At 40.2% G+C, this 22,766-nt stretch overlaps 1 protein-coding gene across 5 annotated transcripts in view; it reads left to right on the top strand.

Annotated features, from left to right (window-relative positions):
• Positions 1 to 22,766, top strand: part of ZMIZ1 (zinc finger MIZ-type containing 1) — a 344,034-nt gene that overhangs the window by 46,663 nt on the left and 274,605 nt on the right. For 4 of the 5 annotated variants that reach the window (XM_069019267.1, XM_069019274.1, XM_069019270.1 and 1 more), the window contains exon 2: positions 3,277 to 3,408. The exons of the other annotated variant lie outside the window; for it this stretch is intronic. The gene's annotated coding sequence lies outside the window, so the exon portion shown is untranslated. The remainder of the gene's footprint in view (positions 1 to 3,276; positions 3,409 to 22,766) is intronic. 5 annotated transcript variants of the gene reach the window in all.

Below are 22,766 nucleotides of genomic sequence, written 5' to 3'. Positions count from 1 at the left end.
AGGGTTCTGTTGCACACAGCAGTGCTCCGATCTAATTCCTCAGTGTAATGAAATTAATAGCCATCACAGAGCTAGAAAATGCAATAAACCAGAAAATCACCCAGGTTGGTTGTGTGTAATGGGGGTTTCTGTTGACGCAGGAGTTCCTCTAAGAGCTGATGGGGGTTCCATGTAGGGGTCAGACATGGTAAGGTCAGCAAGCTCTTTGCCAGACATGCAGTGCAGACTGGGAGTGAGAGGCATTACTCTCCCAAAATTTTATTTTCCGAATGTAAAAAGTCTCTGGATCACTTAAGACCTAGATCCTGGCAAATGTTTTACAGGATCTTTACATTTTTCTATAGGAAGTGGACTACATTTGGGTAATGCCTGGAAAAAACACACCTTCGTTGTGCAGCAGGAAGAATAAATCTTGCATCATCATTCAGAAAGATTAGTAAAAATCGCATTCCAGTATCCTTGCTACATGTTTAAATCTCCAGCTCAGGTACTGTCCAGAATGCATGAGATTTAATGAGAACCCAGACCTAGCTGGAATAATTGAAGATCATTTTTATTAAGCTTGATATAGGAAAGCAACTCTGCTAAATTCATTGCAGAAGTTGACTCACACACCATCTTGAGGGTGTTTGACTCAACATATGCCTAGTCATTTATCTAATGTTGATGTCAACGATTTGTTGGGTTTTGATACAGTGTTTCCCAGTTTTCTGTTTGTTTCCTTCCTGTAGTGGCTGTGTACCCAAAACATTTTGACATTTTTTTCATACGAATTATCTCTGGCCCTGCCAGAAATTTAGTCAAGTCTTTTGGTATTGTAAGTCATTTTGCAAGGTTTCTCCACTTAGAATTTGACTTTTGGGTAATGTGTTATTTCACTTCATTTTTTTTTTTTTTCTTGCCTGAGGATTTGAGAACAGAGCAATCTCACCTTCTTTGGAGCAAGTGATGTTGAGTCAAACCTATGTCTCTAAACGGTATTTAAGGCAGATTTCTGTCTCCCTGAGAATGTTGTTAAAAAACTTCATTTTTTTGCACTCAGACTTCTTTCCTGCCACCTCTTGATTTTATGCTTGATTTTAAAATATGCTTTCTTCAAATCTTCCATGTCTATTTAAATTATTTCTCCTACTAGTAATAGGATGGAAATGCAACATTTTTAAGCACATGAAATGTAACCAGTGTTTCAATTCTTTACCAGAGATCCGGGGCGGAGGCATTCTTAGCAGGGAGAAAAATGTTGTCAAAAGCATCCTTTTGATTTGATAATGAAAAAGAAAAGCAAATGATTAATTTGATTTAGGGATACAAAACAAGTGTATGTTTGAGGGGGTGATACAATTTCTTTTTTTTCTTGCATTTTGCAACCTTATCTGTGCTGAGCTGCTCAGTAAGTATTGATTTGCACATGGCCTCAGGATGTACACGTGTCAGGAGCAATTCACTAAGGGTCATTTCTTCTCCCGTCCCCACAGTGAGGGCTGTAGCACTGTTTCCCGTTTCTTTTTTTTAAAAAAAAAAAAAGCCCACAACGGTTTGAGTTCTCCAGGCTTTGGCTTAAGTTGGTTTGCATCAATTAGTACAAGAGGGTGAAAGCCAACAGAAAGCAGAAATGCAACGGAGGGGTGTAAGACATTGAGAAAGGGAAATTAAACACTGTGGGAAGGTTTGCCTTTAGGCAGAAGGTTGAGGAGTCAGGTTTTTGAGTAGTTACATTTTTGTGTCAGGATCCATTCTTTCGCATTGTCACATTATTGCTGTGCCTGTTTACGGGTGCACACAACAAGGCAGAAGAGGTTTTGAATCCCTGAGCTTGTTCTTTCTCTCCTTAGTGCACATTTTCTGTGTGTTGTCTTCTGTGATCTTTATTTAGTTTTTCATTGTTTATTTACACTGCCACTGTTACTTCATGAATTCTTTAAATCATTGCCTATCTAGAGGGGAATCTGGACAGAATTACTCTTGCAGCTTTAAGTCTTGCTGACAGGAGGAGAGAAAAGGAGAGCTTTTGTCCCCTAGAGAAATGCAGGAACTGTGGCCATTTAGAATTGGACAGACGTGGTGGCTTTGAGGGAGATGCTGTGATAGAAGTGCTGCCTTTTATGTTGTTTCCTATCTTTTGAGGGCCCTTATTTAAAATCTCTTCTGGGAGACTAGGATCTGTATGCTGTTAGCAGATGGGTTAATTGTTGTTTTCAGGGATGGCAAAAGTTTGTGTGGAAATGTAAGGTAGCATAGACTTTTTTCCGTATTTTGAGAACTTGTGTTCAGATTTTCCATGGGACAGAAAAGGGTAGAGGTTTTTTGTATACATATAAGCCAACAAAGTGTGATGGAGAACAGACTGGACGTATTTCCCTTTGCTCATTCCCCATGGAAAACTTTGATTGCCATTTCCTCAAAGATGTTAATGTCTTGCATGCACCCTTTAAAATAATTTTCCAATTATTTTCCTGCCTTTCATCAGAGGCAGGTACTGGAGGTAGGGAGGGGCCCATTAAAGAAACTCACAGACACACAGATTTAAAGTCATGGTAGGAGCAGGGCAGGGCAGGGAGAGATGGTCTGAGGTGAAGAATTGTGGTTTTATGGGAGTGAAGCTGGATTTCTAAGTGGTATCTTTAGTCAAAAGGATTTTTAGGTCCCTTTCTCTTCATTCAGATTTAAAAAAACTCCACACAAATACTTCTTCTTGCTGTTACTAAAAGATTTGATACAGCTGGAATAGATTGTCTTAAGAAAAAGAGAAGTTGTCTTAAAAAGAAATAGAACTTGTGATTAGTTGCAAATACCTCATAATTGTAGGTATGATCCTCTCAGGGAAGAGTACATAAGCACTTCAATGTCAGCGTATACCTGTATGTTCAGTATGCATGTTGGAATTTGCCTTTTGACAACTATTTTGATAGTAAATGTGGCTCATTTGAATTTTTACAGAAGTGGGTGTGAGCTTGGCTGAAGCATGTTACTTAATAGAATAAGTGCTCGAGAATATTTTTGAATCGGACTTTAACCCATTCTAGTATAAGACTTCATCCCATTCTGACAGGAATCTCTCTTTGCTTTTCTTAGTAGTGGTTGACTTGACATTCATATTCCCTATTTTGATAAGGTGACAATGGAGAAAATATAGGAGACCCTAAGCTGGTATTTTGGAACTGCAGAAGTAGGGGCACAGTAGCTCTGCCAAGCAACAGTTGTAATCGGTAGCCTCTTCGAAAATCCTAAGAGCTAATGCTTATTTCCTTTTTTCTTTTTTTTTTCTCCTCCCCTCAGGAAATACTGTTGTGCTGAGGAAGAAAACAGCTCCCTCCTCCCCTTTTATTTTCCCCCCTCCCCTCCTTTCTTTTTCTTGCCTGATTCGGAAGCTCCAGGAATGTGCTAATTGGCGGCGGCCTCTTCAGAAAGGTAAGGGGTAATTGTTTTCTGCTTTTCAAGGTGTCTTGCCTGCTCTGCTCCTTCTGGAAGGGAAGGTGATGGCAGAAGAAGTTGTCAACATGGAGTTTAGCCAAGCTTCTGGTTCATGTGGATTGCCCTTCTAATACTGGAATCCAAACAGAAGCTTTGTGCACTCCTTGCTCTACTGCTAAGTGTAGGATACTGTCCCTTGAGAAAAACTAGTAGATGAGAAATATTTTAAATGTTTGCAGAGGCAAAAAAGTAAAACTGTTGTATTGCAGACTGATTAACTAAATCTTTGCCTGAGTATCAGCTTAGATGGAAAGCTAGTGAGTTAGGTCTGGAGAATACAAGTTGAAGAATCATATCTCAAAGTGCTTCTTTTATTATTATCATACATGTACATCTAATCAGGCAAATATAGATTGGTTTGGTTAGTTTTTTAAACCTGATGTCTTCTCTGGAGTCTGTCATGGTTTTCTGGCTGGTTGTGTCACTGACAGGATAAGACAGGGAACTATCTGGAATACCAACTCTAGTTCTGAATGGTGAGCTCTTGTGAAGAGTTGGAAACACATGGCAAGTGTTTAACTCTCTGGACTTATTTTCCAGTTTTGGACAGAAGTGCAAAATGTGGTGGGTGAGAGGAATTTAATTTTTTAGTTATCTGGTGATGGGATCCACTTGTCATCCATGTCCGTCTTTTCTCTGCATGACATTCAGTTTATGTGTCAGGGATATATAAAGTACAAAAAATTAGTGCTGATTCATAGAGCATCCTGAGCTGCATGAGTAGACTCAAGTTTGTTGCTAGACAAATTGCATATGTATTTTAATATCAAAGATTTGTATTTGCTTAGGAGCTGCAGTGCTTTGAGATGTCATTTCCTCTTCCATCTTTGTGATATATGTTAATGCTCCTTGTAGTGGAGGCAGTATCTTCTGTCTAGACCTCAGCCATTCTGGTTCAGAGCTGACATCCTACTTAACCCAGCACTGAGAAGGGGTTTATGCTAACTTGCTAGGTTCTGAATTGGAGAGGCCAGTGCCTGATACAAGTTTTCCTGCCAGAGTGCTAACATTTGTGAAGGGTTTTGAAAGACAGTGCGATGCAATAATGTCTTAAATTGCACCAGCAAGATTTGTCAGAGTTCATTTGTCAGACCCCTCACACTGACTAAGTACACTAACTTATCAAGGATAAGCTCCAGACAGGTAATGTGCCTTGGGATGTTCTTTTTCACATTCGCCATCTCATTCTTGCCAGTGCAGAGGCAAGCTAAGTCTTTATTGAACAGTCACTACCAGCTGTCTGGCTACTTTCTGCAATAAAGCTAATGATCTAATGGGCAAATGTTTCTTGGAGACCTTCAGCTGAAGCAGAGACAAGGAGAAACATACAGACCAGCTAAAGGGTTCTCAAGGAGTTTGCAATTTCCCCAGGGCTCCTTCTATGTAATTACCTGTCTCTCTCTTTGTCTCCTATCTTTTAATGCAGGAGGAGTGTCAGCCTCAAGGCCGCTAATCTTTGTTACTATGGAAAGGCTGGTTACACTCCTCTTCGTGCACTTCAAAAATGGCAATCGCTGGTCCCCAGCTGGTTCCCTGAATCTAACTTAAAAATGGATGATAGCTTTCCTCCTTGGTGCCAGACTAAAGAATGCTGCTGCCTGTGCTGTTGCAGGCAGGCATTGCCTCCACCACTGATGCTGAGAGGAGCCTGCAGGAGCTGCCTTGTGGCCTCTGAACCTGTTTTCTCCCAAACAAGTGAAGGCTCTAAAACTCCTTTGAAACATGAAATTTTGGAGCACACTGAGATGTGGGAGGCTTGGCTGAGCTGCACATGTGGAGGAAAGATTCTATAAGGATTCGTAGCTCCAGCCGAGTTTTTGTACTGTTGCTGAATGCCTTCAAACTCCCTGGGCTGGGGCTGAGGGAAGCACAAGCTTTAAAGCTGTTTTGTAGGATTGTGGGCATTGCTTCTTGTTATTGTCTCCCTCCCAGCATATATCATATGCAGTGATGTGCAGTGGAGACAAGTGCCACTGCTCAGTTTGTAGGGTCAGGTGAGAGGCTGTGCCCAGCCCGCTGCTATTTCTCTGTGGCTGGATACATCTGTTTGTCCCTCTTGCACAGCACTGGAAATTTGGAGGGGAATCCCTGCCTGCTGCTCCCCTCCTCCTTTTCCTGCCCATGCTTCCTGAGTTGCAACATGTCAGACGGGTCGTTCCTCTGAAGCCACGGCTTGGGAACGGCTCCAGCACAAATGCCTTGTCTCTGTGTGCTCCTTTTGATTCTAGCGAGGAGAAGGAAACTGTCCCATGTTGGACAGGGCCCCTTTTCAGCTGCTGCAGGCTTGCACGCCCAGGAAATGTATGTTGCTAAACCCCTTTATGGTACCTTTGTAAAACATGCTTTAACTGTCTGCAAATGTACGGTATTTAAGCGGCGAAGTCTGTATTATCAAATGCAATCATGCAGACTGTAGTCCTCGGGGGGAAAAGCTTTGGGGGGAGAGGCTGGATGTGACAGTGAAATTTGAGAACCAAAGCAAGAGGAAATTCTTGCCCATGTGTTGGACTAGAGCAGGCTCAGTAGAGATGGAGGATGGGGAACACATACTCCCTCCCAGTTTGGAAGTGTTGAAGGGCGGGTCAGAAAGGAGAGGGAGAGGCAGGGCAGGGACAAGGCAACAAAAGATCAGGCTGCCCAGTGGACCGCAGTTTGCTGTGGGGCTTTTTTTTGCCTTTAATGCTGTACTTTTCCTGTTCCTCTTAACTAAGTTTGGGCAAACATAATTTTCAATTCTTTTGTTTGTTAAAAGAGCAACCCTACTTCCATTCCGATTTTTTCAGAAGTTATGTTTTGTGTCAGTGCATCTAGAATGACTATTTTGTACTGATTGGGTTTTTTTTAAGAACTTTTATTTCCCTCATCATTTCCCCATTTTCCTCTCTTATTTGTATCAACCTGAGCTATCTCCAAAGGAAAGGTGATACTGCTGCTAGCTAACATTTCAGGTGGGTGACACTGTAAATTAAACAGTGTGGCTGTAATAACTTAGCTGTCAGTTGGAAGTTTGCCCTAATTGTTTGTATTTTTCTTTTCATATATAAATCAAGCTCTTTACATTCACAGCTCTTGAGCATTTGTAGAGTGTTTCAACAAGGTGTTTGTTTCAGGTGTTGGATTTTTTTCTTCTTCAAATCCTTTGAGATCTTTGGGGTTAGGATTTCTCATTCAATAACTGTATTCAGTAAAATGAAATGCCTGTAAAAGCTATATTGCACCTTAGGAGAGGATGACAGCTTCTTCCAGAGTTCTCAGTTTGCAAAGCCTTAACCATCTCCCACTTTAAATCAGGACTTTGCCACTGCTTAAGGTCTTTAAGTGCTTCATTAACTTTATGTTAACAATGAGCCTGCCTTCTCTTGCTTTTTAGTAAAACCTCTGATTTTTTTTCAGAGTTTCATTTCATGAATGTTACAGATATTAGTTCTTTATTCTGATATGGAGAAGAAAAATCTCATAAACTTTATTTATGAGAAATAAAAATAACTTCCATCCCAGCAGTGCATTTTTCAGGTAATTTTTATGTTTAGAATCTGTTTACCATGTAGATTTCAGAAAGCTAAATGCTTGTTTTGTACCTCCAGAAAGAATAGTTTTAAACATCTTTGGTGGTTTTAAGTGTACAGAAAACGGAGAGTTCAGAGCTGAAATTAACTTGTTTGTGAATCACTTTTTTCATAGACAAGATCTAAAAAGCATTAAACAGAATGAAAATTTAGCATATCTAGGCACAGTAAGATAGGTTAAAGTCATAGTAAGAACCATGATTTTGAATTTTCTACCATTTCCAGTTATCTGAGTCAGCTCTTTTCTGAGGGCAAATTTTACAGGTCCACAGATATAAGTGAGTGAGTTGAGTTGTAGGGAGATGAGGTGAGAACACTGCAAGGGCTTGTCTTGGGCCATCTGTATGTGTATGGAGGGCTAGAAGGTACTGTCCTGTGGTGTGTGCCCCCTGCCCTGTAGTGTGGCTATTTGTTGTCCCTCATTAAAACCCTCCAGTTCTTAGTGTTAGCAGATTAACTCTGGGTTGCTTGGCTTTCCTCTAGTTTCAGCAGTTATGGTCTGCCTGCCTCAGTTGTCCATAGTGCAGCGGAGTTTTGGGTATTCCTCATAATGATTGTGTTTCAGGTGTATGGACCTACTTCTGAATACAGAACTGAGTTTACGTCTTTAGGAATAAGTCCTATATGGAGTAGCATGCTCCCTTGTGCTGGAGCCTCCTCGCCTTCCCTCTTCCACCACCCTGATGAACTGCAGTTGGGTCATTGGTTGACTCCCCTTTTCATCCCTTCCCAGGGATTGAAGGGATGCTTCTGGAGGCCAGATGCCTGCTCACCATCACCCCTCGTGTGTAAGTAATTGCCCTGAGCATTGAGGTGGCTCCCTGTGCTCTCTGGAGCTTTGGAGGGCTCCCAGGAGGAACTCTCTGGCTTGAGTGGCTTGCAGTGACTGCTCCAGAGCTCTGGCACTACCAACTGCCAGTCTGCAGGAAGGAGTTTCTGAAACAGACTGTTGTGCTAATCCATAGTGAATAGCTGAGAGGAACAAAGGGTAATGCACAGATATTAGTGTAGGTGGCAGGTTTTGATATTTTACTTTTGTTTATATTATCTGTTAGTCCTTCCAAAAGAAAACTGCAAGACCCAAGTCAGCTATAAAGTCTTCACTGAAATTAGCAATGAAAAAAAGATCTGGTTTGTTGCCTTATTTCCTTAAAAGTGATAACTGTCCTCTTCTGCTAGGGAATGACCCATCTGGGTGCATATTGCCCCATCCTTCAGGTACACAAAGATGCCTATGAATTCTTTCTAAGTTGCAACAGTTTGACCATTCATAAAAAATTAATAATGAACCCAAACCACCAGAACTTTATTCCTAAACCAAGTATTTTAAAGTATGAATCCAAAATCATGAGTTGATATTTCAAAATGACATTTTTCAGTTTTGTTTGACTCTTCTACTTTGTTTGGCATACACATGGTTTTATGTGATGCTGCCTGGGCTGTTGTGAGGACTGGGTACTACCTGCAGCCCAGACTGTGGTAGCAGAAATCATTCATCCTGTCTCATCCCTTTTGGGCTTAGCCCACAGGAAGACTCCTGTTCAGTGATTAGAGAGCTGCACTAATATCGTGCCAGCTGCAGGACAGAAGATACTTACTTCATCTTGGAAGCCTTGCCATGAAGAAATTTGGTCTAGAAAGTTCTGCGCAGATTTGAACTGGCCAGGTAAACTTATACAAGGAAGTGCTTTGTAAATGTGTCCTGAAACATTTTTATCTGCTGCTGATGGCCTTAAAAGCCAGATGAAGTGCATCAGTGACTCATGGTCACTTACTGCCCTGCTGTGTGATGTAAACCAGATCTTGCTTTGGTGCCTTCTCGCACACAGCCTTGTCTGGCTGGATGGTGAATTTCAAGCTTGTGCTTATAGTCTGCAGTCATACCCTAAGCAAGCTATTCTCTTGAAAGAGATCTCTTAAATTGCTTGTAGCATAAATACAAAGCTTCCGGTCACTTCCTTACTATTCTGCCTATAATTTACCTTGATTAAACAGGAAATTAGAGCTAAATGTTAGAATGACCCAGGAAGTTTTATTTCCCCTTCTCCCCACCTTCTTTCCTTCCATTCCTCCCTCAAAATATGGATTTGTTGCAGTTTTAGGTCTAATCATCTTCCAGTCTTCTTGTGGGCATTGTTGCAAAAGAGTGGAAGCTTAACATTTTACAGAAGGAAAAGGGAAGGTGTGTAGGTTTGGGTTTTGTTTGTTTATTTTTTAAAGTTTACCAAATACATTAGGGTATTTGTGACAGTCATAATAAAATCAATTGATAGAGAAGAAGATTAGATATATGAAGCAAAGCACTGTTTTCCAGCAAAATGAGCAGCTAGGATATATTTCAATCTTCAGATGCTTGGCTAAATAATGGCAACATACGTTTTTTGCTGCTAGAAATTGAGATTTTGGCGGTCATATGCAACTGTGAAATCTGTAGGCATATACTGTAGCAGAAGCTGTCTTTATGCATATACAGCACATGGTATTTGGCTTGTGAGAAAGTTCTTTGCTCTCTAGGAAAGTCAGGTTTTTGATGGAACTGACTGCTGTTTGTGCTTCATAGTTAAAATTATTTTATTCTGGAAGAACAAATAAGTTGTATGTATTAAAGGTACTGTTGTTTTGCCCCTGTTCCCAGCAACGCACTGTGTTTTCCTGGCTCACTCTTCTTTCCAAGCTGTTTCTTTCCAACCTTGTGATCATAATTACAGTGAGAAGTAGATTACATACCTCTGTATGTTCCAGCAGGAAAACTGAGCCTTGGAAGAATTTTGGACTGTGGGACATTTCCTTACTCACCTCTGTCTTAAAAAATGTTTTGGTATCCTCAAAGGGTTCTGGGAATGTCAGTCCGAATGGCCTAATAAGACACTTGGTGTAGAGAAGATGGAGAGTCAAAGGAAAAGGATGGAAAAGCGTGCAAGTGGTGGTTCACCAGTGTCACGTTAATAGAATCCTCGAATCAAGTGCTCATTCATTTTAACTAGAGGCTAATTAATCAGAGTGAGTAGATAAAATGATAAGCTGCTTTTAATGAAGTGAAGCAGCTTTATTAGCAGTAAGCAAAATGCAAAATATTTGGTCTCTGGCACATGTGGTTTTCATGGGTACTGTGGTTTGCCACCAGCTCTGGATTGTGCTCGCCTTTTCCTTGCTGCACTCTGCAGGCAGTGCTGGCTGTGTGTTTCAGCATGTGGCCAATTCAGAATTCAGGAAATAGAATCTAATCAGAAGCAGGTGTAACATTTTAAAACCAGAAGGAATGTTCCTTACAGATCTTTTTCTATGCCTGAATAGCATTTGCCAATTTTCAAACTTTGGATGCTATTATTTTTCATTGGAGATAGCAGGCTTTCATGCTTCCAAGAAGGCAAGCAGACAAACAAAAACTGTGTGGATTTACAAAAACTGTGCTGCTGTTTGAAAGGCAGCAATATGATACTGCTTGGTAACTGCTAACATAGCCTGAAACCAATCAGTAATTATCTACCTATTCGCAACTTAAGAACAGAAATGCACCCGGCTGGTGCTACTTGGGTATGTGATTAAGTAGAGGGCCAAAGCCGGCATGCCACTGTTAAACTGGAGCAGGCTTGCATACTCTTGTTCAGATGATTTTCTGCAGTGCATCTGTGCCATTGTGTGGTGTTCCCCAGTGTCTCTCTTGAAAAGCTGTAGAAGCCATTGGATGGACTGTGATGTGCTTGGCAACGTAAGGCTATAATAGGAAGTACATAAATGAGTCATAGATTAAGATAATGATGTAATTTACATTGGGCTAAATTACATTAAGTGCCAACATCTAGGCTCAAAATGAACTTCACTTATGACTATGTATATCCTTTTAGAAGTAAACTCAAATTAGCAATTTATTTGTAAAAGTCACCTCACAGTAAACTTACAAACTAGTGGTTCAATAATGTTCCTGTAGTTATGTGAACTGGAGAAGTTGAGCTGGTAGATGAACGTGATTTGCGAATAGGATGCTGGCAAGGAAATTGTCTTCCCCCCACCAGCCTTTCCTTAAAAGACTCTGCTTCCCAGTGCCATTCAAGTGTAAATCCCTGTGCAACAAAGGGGAGGCTGGCAGCTCCACCGGTTCAAGAGTATAAGCGATCTCGTATGCTTCAGTTGAAAGGTTGAATCCCTGAAACGCAGAATGCTGCTATAGAGGGAAACTCTCAAAAGGCTGGTGAGAATGGCGGGGCAGGGGGGAGCCAGGGGTTGGAAAGCTGTTGAGATCCTTGAAAGCGCAGTGGCAATTTTTGTCTTTACCGTAAAATGACCTAGAGGCAGCTGGACAAAGGGAAAGCTGCTGTTCAGGTGAGGTTGCAATCACCAGCTCTAGGAGCTGGATTTTACTTGTTCCTCCCCCTAGGAACACAGCATGCTGCTCTACTTGCCAGCACAGTATGTGGTGCCAATATTTTGTCTACAGTGTGCATGGAGTCCCTCTTAGTTTTCCTGTTTGGATTATTCTTTCTAATGACTTTGTGTTACGAGTATCAAAGTTTCAGAATTGTGACTTCTTGCTATGCAAAACAGAGTATAAAATCTTGGACACTGGGTTTTACACTGAAAGGATGAGGTTAATCTTGCACCTTCTAAAACCCTCGTAAATATTTGACCGGCTACTCAGCAACACAGCTGAACTGCCTGAGTTAATGCTTAATGTGAGAGTGGTCCTGAAGTGCATGGCTTTGGTGATGGGCCAAGGGTCACAGAGTGAGCAGTAGTTAGTTCCCCATGAAGACATCTGTGCTCCCTGTTCCTTATCTTCCAGGATTCCTCCCTTTCCTGCCCCTCCATCCCCCAGATGGCAGGAGATGTGAGATCGCTGAGTCCACTCTAGGCTCAGGATCAGCCGGGTGTGTTCAGGTGGCAGTAAAATTGGCTTGGGCTGTCCTGCTGACTTTCTCTGCTCTGGTGCTTTTGCTGGTCCAGCAGCAGTGTGGTAATCCCTCACTTCCAAGTGAGGGTGAACCTCTCAGGCTCTCCACAACTTCATCGGAGTTTGGAAGGTTTTTATGCACATATAAATGCACCAGTAGGCAGCTGGGAGTAACTGGTCACTGGGGAGGAGCAGTCTAGAGACCAGTGACAGATCTGAACTTGAGTATGTTAGAATTGTAAATTGTAGGTTCTGATACCTGTCATACCTTGACAATGTAAAATACCCTCTTCTGGTGTTTTGAATGAAGTGCTTTCTAGTGTTGGAAAGTTAACATAAAGACTACATGGGAAAATGTTTTCAGCTTTATGAACCAGGCAAATGAAAATCCCCTTCTTGATTTATGGAAACTAACCAGTGCAAGACAGCTTTTGCTTTTCTGATGTAAAGAATGTTCATTCATAGTGTTGTACCATATTAGTCCTTCGAAGTGGCAAGAACCTTAAATGTCAGCGCAAATGGGAGAAGATTCTTTCAGAGAACTTCAATACCATAACAGAGCCATAGCATCATTTAAAAATAAGTATGTTTTTTAAACTGATTGTTTAGGTGTGATGAATGTTGCTTGAAGGATACCAGCAATCAGAGACTGTCCCAGAGACAGGTATAGTATATTCCAGGAACTGCATAAAGTAGTAGTGCTGCCTCACCTACTGCTCCATGAGATGGAAATGAGCAAAACTTTGATTATTGAAAAACTAACTTGATACATGGTGCTAAAAAAGCTGTAGCACTTTGTACAGCTGTGGTTTTTTAACTATTGTTGTTGTAAAAAAATAAATTGTTAATTTCTGTCCATAGTTTATTAGGGACTATATTTACAGTATTTACCCAATCTAGGCAGCTATGGAGGCTTTAAAAATACCCACAGCTGATTTCCAAAGGATCTGCTTGCCAGCATTGGCAGATTCAGAAAGGAAGAAAACCTCATAGAAAGAAAGAACAAGGCATGTAGCTGTCTCCAGAGCAAATACAGTGAATAATTAATGCCTCTGAATGGTGTCATTGAGAGTGATGGTATTTAGTTATGTGACACTGTACTAGTTCTTGGTGACTTCTTCAAATTTTTGGCTCTTGGGGTTCCCTCAGTATCTCACTCTAGGCCTGGCATAGATGACTTTGCATCTGTGGTTAGGACTGGTATTTGTTTGATACAGTGTTGCATGAGTCCCTAAATGCTTAGTTGAAAAAAAAATTCAAAGAGTTGCATATGGTGCTTGCAAAATCCAGTTATGATTGTCATTTCCCTCTCTGCCCCCTTGGTATAAGGAATATAAAAATTGTATTTCTTTCAGACATCATTAGTACTTATGGCACCTTAGGTAACTGTAGCTACTTTATACCTTGTGTCAATAACTTAATAGCAAATATCTTTTAATTATTCATGAAATTATTTTAATTTGAGTTTATGTGACACCCACCTAATAACAAATTTCCAAGATGTAAGTCTTTGCATATGGTATTTCAGATAAAAACGAAACAAGTGTTACTGCAGTAGTAGTGATGACGTGCAGATAAATTTGGTGATTCACCTTGATTTTTGAAACCATTCCTCATACAAAATGTTTGTGTTTGGGGTGGGGGAGGGTTGTGTTGTTTTGATTTTGTTTTTTTGTTGGGGATTTTTTGTCATTGTTGTTTTTGGGTTTCTGTTTTGGTTGTTGTTTTGTGTTTGTTGTTGTCATTTGGGTTTTAATATGCTGAGAAGTTAGTTTATATGCCGACTTACCGCTTGATAGTCTCCACTTTCTAGTCTGCATTTCTGTGGCAGAAACTGATTCCTGAAGATCAGTTTTGGAAACAAATTATTACTGTATTTTATCCTATTTGACAAAAATGTCCCAGGAGAAAGTGAGTGTCCAAGAAAGAAGGCAGTAGTGTTGGAAAAAGTCTGTTCATGCCAGTAACGAGTTTTGACCTCAGCCCAGGGACTTGCTTGGGAAGGGTTCAGCACATTTGACTCCCATGCTCTTTAAACCAAACAAGCCATATGGAAGAAGCTAGAAAAGGTAAGTTTTGGGAAAACCTTTTGCTATGTAGCTTATGATCAGAGCACCTCATATATAGTTCCTACACCTTCTTATTTTAAGATCTAGTGGGCAGACACCTGTGTGAGCACTGAGCATGGCCTCAGCTGGCAGGTGTTAGTTTAGGTGTTTTTATAGCAGAACACAGTGCTGGAAAAGAATATAATTCTTTACAACCTATTATCAGACGGGGGATTGAGAGCTCGGCAGTGGTTCTTCTGAAGGACCGCGCTTATCATGAGCTCAACCTAGATTCAAGTGAAGTCTAGCATTTGCTTCCTGAAAGTGTTCAGCAGGTGCCACTGTAAAATGAGAGTCTGTTGGGCCACTACAAATGGCAACCCTGTATTTCTAACTGAACACATGGATGCACAGAAAAGCAAAGTTATTTTCCTTCAGTTCCCTGGCAAGTGAATGACATAGCTCAGAATAGAATGGAGATTTCCTGATGTCCATTTCCCTCTTATAATTACCAAACAGCGCTGCTTTCTTCTTCATTGTAAACATGAATTGAGCCAAAAGGCATGCACAATTAGCTTTTTTTCCTGCAAATCTGGGGGGAAGGAGGAGGGGACCGGAGATATAAAGAAGGAGGGGAGAGTCATTCAGGGACACTGTACCTGCTGGGGCACAATGTAATAACTGCTGGGGCAGCCTGGGCTGCAGATGCATTGTTATCTGCAGCCTCCCCGATCTGGGAGAGCTGCAAAAGGTTTAATGCAAATCTGAGACCTCTGCCATTGTGTGAGACAGATTAGGGCTCATTTGCATTCCTTCTCCTATAATAATTACCTAGCAAGGAGTGCCTGTTACCATTAGCTTCATTCTGTTTGCCTGTGATAACGCCATCAGCAATCTCTTCTCCACGGATTGTGGACACTGTGAGGAAGGGCAGTGGGCCAAAAAAAATGATAATAAAAGAAATCTTTTTAGAAAGTAGTAGAAAAATGTGAATTCTAAAAAATTAACATGCAGATAATTTTAGTAATAGCCATTAAATACAGCTGGAGAAATACTGCAAGCTGAAGAGGAAAAATCAATATTAATCCATAATATTGATGAGTTGTATGGTTTCAAATATCAGTCAAGAAAAGCTACCACAGGATTTTAATTGAGCTTTATCTATGGTGCTTCAATAGTTTTGTTCCATTTTCAGGATTGATTCAGATTGTTCTAAAACCAGTGCAACTAGAGATCAGTGTTACCGAGAGATAAATGTTTACAGTCTAAAACAGATACTGTGCATCAGAAATTCAGGTAAAATTCAGTAAACTTAGTGCAGCTTTGGGTCCTGGAACTGAAGCAAAGCAGTATTCCTGACTTAGGAATAAGGGCAGATATTTGGGGTTCTTTTACTGTGGGGTTTGTTTGTTTGTTTTTAAGACGGGAGGAGTTAAATAGCACAAAAGGAATGCAACTGAACTTGGAAGACCGAGGGTGCTAAGATCAGCTTATTCCCTCTACACACTAATTGCATATAAAAGAAACACGAAATTGTTTTGACCAACATTTGTTGTTCTTGCCACTCACTCTCCTTCCCTTGGTTTTTGCCCTTTGCACTCTGACAAAGAAGCTGTTGGAGTCACCCCACCAGAGGCAGAGAGCTCTGAAGTTCCCTGTTCAGCTTTGGCTCCTGCCTTGAGTCCCTGGCTCTGCGTGCCCATCGCAGCAACAGAGTGCAGTTGCTGGGGATGGAGCCCGGGACCTGTCTCAGGGCCTGGTTGTGTGTCACCACAGAAGGTCTTCTTTGGATGCTCCTAGTGCAGGGTCAAGGGGGAGCTCTGTTTGGAAGAAGATAACATGCCAGATATTCCATCAGGGAATGTCCAGGCACATCACCATCAGGGAGGGAGCAGTGTGTGCCTGGACTGCCTCTGTTTTGGTACAGATTTCCATCTTTGGTGCAAGCTTTCCCCTGCCAGAATTTTCAATGAAGTAATTCCATCTTTCCCAGTGAAAGGGTGGTGAAGCAGGAAGACAAATCAAAGCAACCCTGGCTTTAATCTGCCAAGCAGCCATTTTATATGTATTTAAATAGATGTAGGCTGATTTCTGATCTGCAGCAAGATATCAGAATAATGAATCTCAGGTTGTTTTGGGTGTTTTTGTTTTTTCAAGTGATGTTTTGGGGACATGCTGCCGTATTCACCCTGTCATCAGTGTGGAAGCAGCAGAATGCCCAGAATGCTGCCTGAAGAGTTGGCCTTGGTTTTGAGGGGAGGGAGGTTTGTGGGGTGGGTTGCAAGGGGCTTTTCTGTCGGTCACCTTTTGGGCAGCGAATGAACTGCCAGGAAGCTGGGAGAAAACTTCAGTTCCTGCGACTGGCATCACTTCTGGCTGTTAGGGATTTGGGTGGGTACTGTGTTGCCTATAAAATTTGACATAAATCTGAAGAGTTTAGAGATCCTCCTGTGTGAACATTCTTGGTTTTCCAAAATTTTCCTCTTGCTGTTGGATTCATTTTCTTAAACTGCGGTAGCAAGAAAAGAAATTCAGCAACACTTAATATCAAGGTGAATGGATAGGGCTAAGTGCTGCCTTCAATGATACCACTAGATACTTAGCATTAAACACAAGTTATATTGCTCTAAAGGATTAGAGAGAACTGAAAATGTTCATACTTCTTAAGTCTATTTTTTTCTCTTCTTGTTTTTCCCACTATAATAATGTTAAAAATCACAAACTTGACAGTTACACAAACATAAAGGGAAAGTTTAAAAGGGAAGTTTAAAAAAATCATTTTAAAGCATATGTTTCTTAAAGGAAATGAGTACTTTTAATTCTAAATGCAAACTAAAGGATACAACTGTGTTTTATTTAAAAACAGCATCATAAATCTTTTGTTCATCTTCAGACCTTTTTCTAGGAGGAGAAAATGCATTTTGGTGCATAGCTATTTTTATATATATATATATATATGTATATATAATTTACAAGTTGTGCCATCATTACATTGGAATAAAACTGCAGTTGATATAATTGGAAAGGTCTAATGTATGTAATGGGAGGGGAAGGACAAGGAAGTTTTGAAGTATATGGAGAATAATGATTATATACATCTAAATGTAAGTTAAAACAGAGCAACATACGCAACTGTGTGAGTAACTGAAGATAAAAAAATCTGGCTACTTAGATACTGCAGTGTGATATGTCAAGCTGTATGTTTATATGTATATACACACACAGTTTGAAACTTAGAAAATAATGTAAAAATAACATCGCTTCTTACAAGGCTTGTATTATTCCTGCAAATTATTTTTCTCCTATGGCCCTTCTTTAATAATTATTTTAGTCCAGTCACCATAAGTATTTTCAGTCTTTTGATTCTGTAGCAATGCATTCCAAGTAATTAGTGTACTCAGCAGGTTATAGCTTTTCTTCTTTAACCCACCATGTTCGTGGGTATGTTACTGATCCCAAGGCCTCTGTAATCTGGAAGAAGTGTATCAGAAATGAGTTTTTTAATCCCCTTCCTTATTTGAAAAGTTGAACCTGGGCTTTAAAGGCCTGTGTTAAAGACCCATAAAGGCACATGAACAGATGAGGTTTTGTTGGAGGAAATGTCACCGTAAGTGAAGAGGTGCCAAAAGCTCTCGCCCCAGCGCAGTGGCACCGGGACTGCTGTTGCTCATCCTCCTTAATGGGAGGCAGTGGCCCGTCACACCCAGGAGCAAGGAGGTGTTCGTTTGCTCAGGCTTAGCTGCACAACCTAAGCTATACAAGCTGGTCCGAGTTGTTTTTCAGTACTGCTGCACTCGAAGGTAAATTTAAGCTTACCCTATTGTTTTGTTGAAATGCACGTCACGTCCTCTGTCTCTCAACAGAAGTTCAAATACCTGTCTGGAGAAAGGCTAAAGTTGTGGCCAGATAAGCCACTCTAGGAAACAGACATCCCAGCTTGGTAACACACTGCATTTGAGATCAATGCATTTCCAAAAGAGTAACTGAAAAGAGGAAAAAAAGTGAGTGGGGCTTGTTAGTGCCATTCACTGCATTAACAAACGAAGGACCCACAGACTGTCAGTTTGTTAAACTGACCATCACACATAAATGAATCAAAGGAACAGCTGTTTATTCTCTGGTGTCTTTAGGCTGCTCGAGAATGATCATCAGGCAATCCTTTCTGTTGTAACAGAGTCCAGAAATGGACTGCTTTACAGAAAATGCAAGAGAAAGTTGCTTTTCTAATCAGCAGTAGCAAGGCCACACAGCTCCCTGCTCTACTTTCATGTCTCACCATGCCTCCTTCCTCTCTCTCTCTTCAGCTGGTTTAATAGCATCAGGTTACTAGCTGAAGAACTGGCTTTGTTCACTTTTACTTAACAAAAAAGTTTCACAAGCTTTACACTATATGGCATAGTGATATTTTTCTTAAATACTGAAACAAAACATGCCCACAGAGAGCATAGATATCCATGAAAACATACTTAAACATACGTTTATGAAGTAATGCGGATAACTAAATTTTATATAAGCATAACCGTACACCCACACAACTTACAAGACTAGACTTATTTTCAGCTACCTTATTATCAAAATTAAAATTTATATAACTTAAATTATGTGAGCCAAAGGAATTTATGAAGCAGAATTCCAGAATTGGTTTAACTCTCTTGATTCTGCAGAATGTTTCCATCTTACTAACTGCAATAACTTTTTTTATTTTTGGGGGGGGGGGGGGGGAGAGTTGGGATAAAAATATTTTATGAAAAGGGCTGAAACTTTGAAGCATTGCAGAAAGCTATGTTTTAACATTTATTGGAAGGCTAATTGCAAAAAAATAAGATCTTTTAGACCCACTCTAGTGGCTACAATGTGGGTAGCAGTAGTCTACAAAAGAAATTATGAAGAGAAAACAAAAGATTTGCACACTGTTGTCCAGTGACACCCAAACTACTGTCCAGTGACAGAATCTGGGTACCCAAAGCAAAGCAGCCAGTGTCCTAGGCACAGGGCTCTGCCCAAGGTAATCAGCTTTCCTGAGTTAAAAGAAGTCTGTTTTCTGGGTGGAGCACCATGCAGATTTGCCCAAAGACTGCAAACATTAGTTCTCTTCATGTGGTTTTGTGAACTTAGGTTTATTTCTTAATTTGTGTACAAGTCTGTTGGGCAAAAACATGGTGTTGCTGCAGAGAGCTAATGCACGTGGGTGTACGTGTTCTTGGCTCAGCCTCCTTGAGGAGGACTGACACGCAGGAGCTGGGACTTGTGGGATGTTTTTCTCAAACAAACCCTCATCCTCTTTGGACTAACTACAGTGGAAATTTTTCAATTTCTTTTTTTCTTTCTTTTTTTTCCCCTTGCTGCTCCTACGTGACTAAGGAATTTGTGTTCAATCCTTGTGACTGGAGTGTGGCTTTGGTCACAGGTCGTGATCTTAAACTCGGATGGGTTACAGCTCCAAATGAATAAAATATGCCATCTTCCCTTGTTCCAGCAGTTTGAAGTTAGCTGGGTATTTGAGTAGAAAGGAGTTCACCATTATAAAAGCAGGCAGTCTGAGGAGAATGAGGAAGCTGAGCACAAGCCTGCAAGCACAGCTTGTGTACATATTTGTTGAAAGCTAATTGGCAACGCAGTTGCCTTTCAAAGTTGTTCTTTCACCTATCAGTAGAGCACAACTCTGGTACTTAATGTACTGTAGATTACGTAAACACTACCCTGAAATATTTGTACAGGCAATTAACTCTTGTTTTTACACTACTCTTGAGTTACAAATGGAAGCCTGCTGTAGAGCTTGGAATATTTATGCTATGAGAGATATTCCATAATTAGATTAAATAATGCTTTCAGCAAACTGCCTAGCATTAAGATCAGAAAAACAGGATATTGGCTATCCTGTGAGGAGCTGACTGTCTTTTAAAATTCAGTATCCAAGAAATACAGATGCTGTGTTTGTACCACATTGTTGAGGAGCAGCAGTATTTACAAGAGTTTTATCTAGAGCAAATGTATCTGCTTTTGGTTATTATATTTGAAGACTGTAAATGCTTATATAACTAACACTGGTCTGCATTTTGTGTGGCAAAACATGATTACTAATGGAGTAACTTAAGGCATGTGTACAGTGGGGTGTCACAGTTACCAGAACAACATCCTCATCTAATGTGTCTGTGTGACTCTAAGAATACTTATGTAGATGCATATTTATTTTTCTTCTTCTTGCTCTTTTCAAACTTACCTTACAAACATTTTGTCCCTGATGAAATTAAGTCACAGCTCTGCAATTTGAGCTGGATAATAAATCTATTAAAATGCAACCAATTGGTAACAACGGTCTTAAAGCCAGACCTCCATCCTCTAGAGTTTATTCACAAGCACTTGACCTAATATGACCATGAATATGAATAAAATGTTAAGGGATTTTATTGCAATTCGTAGTGTGACTTGCTGCTAGGATAATAGAACAACATTTATAACCTCAAGGGCTGCAGCATTCTTGTGCTCATCAACATGTGCCTGCACTAACAGAGGTATAGGTAATGTGTTCCCCAATGGAGTGTCAAGGGACTGCTTAAAGGAGTTCATTAGTATTTTACGTAGAATCAAATAGGCTAAAAGGGTGGAAAACAAAACTGTTGGAATCAAAATCCTTCATGCCTTTCATGTACCAAGACATCACAATAAGATCAGATTGTAGTTGATTAAAAAAGCAGCTTCTTCAGAAAGAAAAAAATGTAATTTATTGTAGATTAGTGCAAAAGTGTTATTACTAATACTGACACACACATTGGTTGTGTATTGAGGCTGGGTTTTTTGTGGATGAGAACAGCTAAACCTGACTGGCACTTCCATTATGAAGGCAGAAGCCCATTTGCAGGTTTTGGATTTGTTCTCTAAATGGTCCAAATCGATTGCTTCTGTGGTCAGATATTCATCTGTTTTCTCTTGCATTTCTTTTTTCCTTCTTATAACAACCTCTCCCAGACAGAGAATCCTTTATGCAGGAAATTTCAAGCAATTTAACTGAGACTTGTCTTTTCTCAGTCATTTGTAAATTGTTGTAATAAGTTTTACTTGCTGGTTCAGTAGTGAAACGTTCTTGCTTAAGAGTTGCTCCAGCTTTATCCAGCTCTCTCACATACATGGAGACGAGCTATTTGCAGGGGAGAGGTAAATATGTGGAATGGTTTTTGAAATGTCTGATGTCATACACAACCACTCTTCTCTATGTGACAGAAGATGTGAATGGTAAATTTGGGTGAAACCAGAAGACTGCTGCAATTGTTGATGATTTTCAGTATTGTCTGCAAGTTTCTCTTGGGTTCCTTTAAAGTCCCCTGTGGCTATAGGAAATTGAAGATGTTTGAAGCATTACCTACTTGCCAGATGAAAAGAGACGGGAGCTGTTGTAATGCCTCCATCCAGTTGCTGTCTTCTTTAGGGGACTATTGTTCATTAAAGTAATGTTAGCAAAAATGAGAAATAAATCACCTTAAGAAGCAATTTTGGTTTGATGTTTCTCTGCTTTAGAAATTTAAAACTAGTACTTAATGTAAAAATGAAGAGGCAGAGGGATTTCTGTTTGTCAGGACAAGATTTGTAGGTAGAGGGGTTTTAATTAGGTCAGACAGTGCAGTTAGAAAAATAATTTTTTGTGGATGTGAACATTTCTTCAGAGTTACATTTACTGTTTTGATGGAGCAATTAAGCATCATTCATTTCAGGCTGACAATCTAACCTGCCTCAGATTTCTTAATCCAAGGTCAGGAGTCATTGGTTCTTAATGAGTGTTGCAATGTGTAAAAAGACCAGGTAGTTTGTAATCTGATCTTTGTGACTAACTAGAAATGAGGTGTAACTTTGAACTAAGTTGAAGCCTATTGAAAAAATCTAATTTTTGTTAAACAGATGCAACTGCACTGCAGTGGGAAATATGACATGTTTTTACATGTGTTTTAATTTGATGTATTATTTAATCATGGCTGCTTCTGAAGCTGATGGCTGTTGCTGCAGCTCTGTTTCTTCCTTTCTATAGTATTCTTGTCCTTTCCTGGAGAGTAGGCACTGCCTACCGTAGTTTCAGGGTTTTCTCCTAGTCTCTTTACTAGTCTGTGTTAGAGGCTTGGTAAACCACCATTTAGACTTATAAGACAAATCATATAAATTGATGTGAATCAGCTGGAACTCTGGTAGCTTACAGTGGCTCTGAATCTGATCTGTAGTTTATCGATTTGTACTTTACTTCAGTAGATTAGACTGAGTCTAGAGCAGCTCTTGCTGGTTTTCGTAATGACTGTAGGTAGGACAGTACAATTTGATGCAGTATTAATTCATGCACCAAGGCAAATGACGGTAGCAAACAATCTTGCAAACTTTTTACTGCCTGGCTTCCTCTGTCACTGGTGTCAGTGATTCTCATTCTCTCATTTCCTGTGCTTGTCACAAACCATTTAGCAAGCAGTGAAGCCTGTGAGGAGTACTGGCTGGGGAAGAAAAAAAAAGGCAAATAATTCTAGGTGGTGGGTTTTGACCCACACTTCTAACAAAGTGCTTGCAATAGTCTAAACAGTATCCATGGCAAGATCTGCATGTTTTATGCCCATTTACTGTGCTATCACTGTGCTAAGGGACTTAGTTGTAATAATTAGCAGACATCAGGTCAGAGGCAATCTGTTAATTGTTCTTCTAGCTCTTCACAGACTATACCTTCCACTAAGCTATAGGAGTTGGCTGAATTAATGTTTTTTGAGCTGTGAATGCATTGTTGTTGTGGTGGTTTTCTTACTAATAGTTTTGTTATACATACCTAGA

The sequence above is a fragment of the Aphelocoma coerulescens genome, chromosome 6, assembly GCF_041296385.1.
Source record: "Aphelocoma coerulescens isolate FSJ_1873_10779 chromosome 6, UR_Acoe_1.0, whole genome shotgun sequence".
Lineage (NCBI taxonomy): Eukaryota > Metazoa > Chordata > Aves > Passeriformes > Corvidae > Aphelocoma > Aphelocoma coerulescens.
Note: the sequence above shows the minus strand (reverse complement) of the source record. Positions and strands in the feature narration are given on the sequence as shown.